The sequence below is a fragment of the Prinia subflava genome (genome assembly GCF_021018805.1).
Source record: "Prinia subflava isolate CZ2003 ecotype Zambia chromosome W unlocalized genomic scaffold, Cam_Psub_1.2 scaffold_37_NEW, whole genome shotgun sequence".
Lineage (NCBI taxonomy): Eukaryota > Metazoa > Chordata > Aves > Passeriformes > Cisticolidae > Prinia > Prinia subflava.
Window position 1 is genome coordinate 1,582,707 of NW_026960612.1, and position 4,860 is coordinate 1,587,566.

At 45.6% G+C, this 4,860-nt stretch overlaps 1 long non-coding RNA gene across 1 annotated transcript; it reads right to left on the bottom strand.

Annotated features, from left to right (window-relative positions):
• Positions 1-1,281: 1,281 nt before the first annotated feature.
• On the bottom strand, positions 1,282-4,584 carry LOC134565171 (uncharacterized). The gene is made up of 2 exons (XR_010083795.1): positions 3,720-4,584; positions 1,282-1,896 (listed from the first exon to the last, which is right to left on the bottom strand). It is a non-coding gene; the product is annotated as an uncharacterized LOC134565171 (long non-coding RNA).
• Between the last annotated feature and the right edge of the window lie 276 nt (positions 4,585-4,860).

A 4,860-nucleotide genomic window follows, 5' to 3' on the forward strand; every position in this document is an offset into this window, starting at 1 on the left:
AGGCCTGGCAGAGCTGAGAAAGAACTAAGATAATGTACCCTGCCAGGGAGGCCTGGCAGAGCTGAGAAAGAACTGAGATAATGAAGAATAAACAACCTTGGAAATATGCACTGGCGGACTCAGCTTGTCGTCTCTGGCTCCGGTGTGAAACACTTAGGGCAAAGAGAAGATGAAAAACCTTATTACCTCGGGGAACAGCAACCCCGAGGAGAATCTCAGGGAAGAGCAACCCTGAGAGGTCTCAAATCAAGTCCTTTCATATGCCAACAATATGTAGCCTCATTACTATCTCCGATACGCGCCAAGAGAAAAGAAGCCATCATTCTTCACTACATGGATGATGTGCTTGTGTGTGCCCCCAGTGACTCTATACTCCAACACATGCTTGACCTAGTGGTAAAGTTTTAACCTCTGCTGGATTTCAAATGCAGGAAGACAAGGTTTAAAAATCCAGACAGGGCCTGTTTGAATGCCAGAGAAGAAATCCAGGGTGCAAAAAGGTTTGTGTGCTGTTGTTACGGTTTTCGGACGGCACAGGAATAACAACATGACTCTCCATAATGGTAAAGATGAGAGCACCCTTTATTCTTCTAAATTCTAGTTTTATAGAATAGTTTGGTACAAAGAACATGATTGGTTATTCAGCGTCTACACCCTTTAGTAAACATTTCTTTCCAGTAAACATGTTGGAAAAACACCACCTGCGGAAGGTTTCTCACTTCCCAAGGTTTGTTTGAATTCCTCCTTTAGATTTCTCAGGCTAACATGAGAAAGTTGCTCATGTGCCTTTCACACAGACACTGGCAGAGCCTGAAGCCTAAGTTCAGACCAATGTCAGGCCCACATCTCCCCCTTTTAGTTTTGGCTAAGGGCGGCGTCTGTGTCTGTGTCCTGTCCTGCAGGGCCCTTGCAAGAGAAAAAAGACACATGACACCAGAAGTCCCATTAGTAATCAAACAATCACTAAATAGAAATTCCATTGGGCACCGACTTAAATGGTCAGGGAAGTTCTGTGGCATTCGGTGTTGACCCTTAACAACCATGTCCATGCACCAGCGTCAAGCTTAGCTATTTACTAATTATAATATAGAAAAAACCCAGAACATCATTAGCCTGCTCAAAAATGGCAGTCTAATTTGTCAAGTTTCATCACTCTAGGAATCATCCTTTCAGATAACAAGGGCTTTTCCTGCCTTTTAGCAAAAGACGGTGGTCCTTGCTGACACCTGCAAGAGCAAACTGGTTTATTTTTCCAATTATTTGGACAACTTGGTTGACCTTTTTTTTTTTTTTTTTTTTTTTTTTAATGCAAAAAATGCATGCAGTGTTTGAAAGGGCAAAGACCCATTGCAGGATGTGCAGGATTGGACATTCGTTCACTCAATTGGCCCATGATACCTGTAGGATGTCACCTAGAAAAAAAAAAAGAATAATAAAATTAATAAATATATCAATAAAAAAATATCTAACTCCAAAAAAAATCTACGTGATCCCAATCACCACAAAGGCAAAAACCACAAAGTGAAATAAGAGCCCTTAATAACTACAAAACATACACCGAAGGCACTTGAAATATTACCTAAAATACAACTACATCTATGTAGGAAACTTAAATGAAACAACATCTACTATAAAATTAAAACACATGAAAAGGAAAAGTCCATTGAGACAAGATGTTGATCCTTGGCATCACTGGATGTCTTCTTGAAGTCTGGAGCAGGGAGTGACTCGAGGAAGATTGATGAAAACAGGACCATGCTGCTGACAGAGGACTTCTGTTGTCTCCATAACTTCCAACCACATGGTCATCTTTGCAGTCTATGTGACAGCCACTAAGGCTATGCAATGTCCCTTTTCACTCCTCAAAGGTGATGGGAAACACGACTGCTGAACCTGCTAATGATAAAACACAGGCACATCTTCTCCTTAAGTTAACAAACTTGTCAGGCTCCACTGCCCCAAACTGATAACTTGTCAGACTCCATTGTCTAAATTCAACATCCAGGTTTCAGAATTACTTTTTCTTCAGGTTCATAACATAAATGTTACATTGTTGCATGTTATCTTTTTGATAATAATTTTGATCAGCCCAGGAACTGCAAAAGCTGAAGTGCTTCTTCTCCAGTGACAACCTGTTCATCCTACCCGGGCAGGAATTCCAGGTTCACCAAAGATCAATTCAGCTATTATATTTAAAGGTCAAATTGTTGAGTCAAATAACTCATATGTAATTTTTTGCTAAAACATCTGAGCAAACAGGCAATTCCCATCCAGAGAGAGCCAAGGCATGGCCAGTGCCCAGCTCTAACTGCAGAGGAATCCCTTACACCCATTTTAAAAACAAGCTTCTTAAAAATCTTATAATAAGAAACTAATATAGTAATTGACACCTCCTAAATTTTTCAGGGTAGAGATGCTCTGAGCTCAGCAGGCTCCTGAGATGGTCTGTGACCAGGATTGGAACTGCATCCCAAACCGTCAGGACAGAGGAGGCATTCTTACAAACTCAGATAACCTTATCTGAAAATATTTTAAAAATCATGAATGCAAAACTAGCATAGACAGCTAGAAAACAAGGAAAAATTCTTGGGTGACACGTGTCTTACAGGCAATTATAGACAAATAGCAAAGTACATGAGAAGAACAAGAAGCAGAAGCAGCAGCAGCAGCCGGCTGTCGAACTGTGATAACTTTATCATATCCATGAATTCACATTATATAGTCAATATATCATCAACAAATATCTTTTGAACTGAGATAACACTTAAAACTCATAACTGATGGTTATACTATAGAAGTATTAATAATACTTGTGTTATCTGTGAAAGGCAACAAAAGTTGCTTATTTGTTTTTGTATTTCTTGTCATTTTTCTTCTATTATGAACAGGCATTTAAAGCTCAAATTCTGTTCACAGAGATGCCTTGAGAAGAAATGTTTTGTGGGAGGGTGGGAGGGAAAAAACCCAAACAAAAATCAACTGTCCCTCTAAAAGGAAAAAGCTTCTGCTCACCTCATAGGCGGCGAAGCTATTTGGCCCTCCCTGAGTGGGGCTTTGGGGGCTCAAAGGCCCCAGGGCCTCCCTGCGGAGCTGGGGGAAATCCAAACAAATGTGGCCCCCATTTCTCTGTAAAAAAAAAAAGCCTATACCTTAAATTTCAAGTGAAGCAACTCCTACAGCATTATAAGCTGTCTAGAGGAACAACAAGTGCCACCTCATGCCCTATTCGCAAACGCCGCTCGGCGCACAGGGAAGGAGTTGGGAGCAAACGCTGAGGCTCATGGGGGAGGGGAGGGGGAAAAGGAGCGAGGAGACCGCTCCTCCATTCCTATGACGACTTGCTGTGCAAATTCACGTGGGAAGGAAATTAAACAGCAGTGAAGTGTGTGCCGGTGGGGCAGGAGCTGCTGCCCCTGCTCTCATCGCCACTGCACACGGCGGGAGAAAGCCTCCACCAGGGGGGGGGAAACGGGGAGGGGACAACGGAGCGGGGCTTGGCGGGGCTCAGCGGAGAGCCATGGCCCCCCTGTCATGATCCAAGTAGGAATCGTGATAGGTTCGTGTGATCTCAGAGTGCAAAAAGTACTTGAGGGGAAAATAGTTTAATCATACAACAAATGCACCTTTATTGAGAGCCAACAACACTTGCGATAGAGGGGATGAGAAAAGGAAAAATAGGATACAGAGCGAGGAAAGGGGGGGCAGGGGGATATAGCTACCAATGGCAGAGGCGTCCTTGTGGCATGGCGTCTGGCCAATGGAACCGTCTTCTGTCCGTGGGGAGATCTCGAAGTGTGAGTCGCCGGGGGAAGCTTTTATAGTCATTTCAGAAGCGGGGGGCACCTGGCCAACATGGGGGGAGCACCTGAGAGTCATTGTGAGGAGCCTCGTTGCTCTGGGAACCAGGTGCAACCGTTCAGATCAGGCAGGTTTGGGACAAGCAGGTCTGGGCCTGGTCACTGGTAAGCACAGGCTGTCCAGCTGTCCATTGTCTTCGTACAAGTTCCCATGGGAACCAGCTCCGGTCCCGTGGACACACCTGTAGTTCAATGCTTGGTACACACACACCGTGGCTTAGGCCCAAGCCCCTTGTACACAGTCCCTTCCTTGACAGGGGGCCTTGACGAAGGTCGTGAGGCAAAACCAGGGCACCTCAGGCCCCGACTCTCACACCTCCCTCCTTGCCCTGATGGGAAGGGGGGAACGAAGCGGCAAAGCCACTCCAAGCCCCCCATCTCAGCAGCACCGCGCGGGGAAGGGACCCTCGCAACCCCCCTGACCCGCGTGCCTGCGGGGAGGGGAGGGAGACCGAGTACGGAAAAGCGAAAGAGGGAGAGATTGCAGCCGCTGCTGCATCAAGCACAGCACCCTGGAACAGGGCGGGGGGAAAAAAACCAAGTTAAAACACAGAGAAACAAAGAAAGACAAGCCCTAAACTCACACAGGCAATCAAAAACAAACACAACTAAAGCTAAAAGCATAAAACACTCATTAAGTGAACTTTTCACCCTAAACACACAGAAGGATACAGAGGGATCAAAGGTTTTCGATCGTGGTCCCGTCTGCAGTGGCTGATAAAGCAGGAACCGCTGCGTAGCCATCCGTGGTATGAAAAAAAGGAGAAGGAGAAACCAAGGAAGCGCTGTCTCTGCTGGCCAGGAGAGGTTTGCAGACGCTAGCTTTGATCTCGGCCAGATAGAACTGAAAGAGGTCGGGGGAGTGAGAGAAGCTGCCGGCAGCGAAGAATTCCAGCTGCTCTTGTCAGGAAAGGCACAAGCTGTCCTCTCTCAGGAGAGGGGTTCCCCAGGTTTTTTTGGAACCTCTGCCCGGCTGTCTGTTCTAGAAATTAAAGTCCAGCTG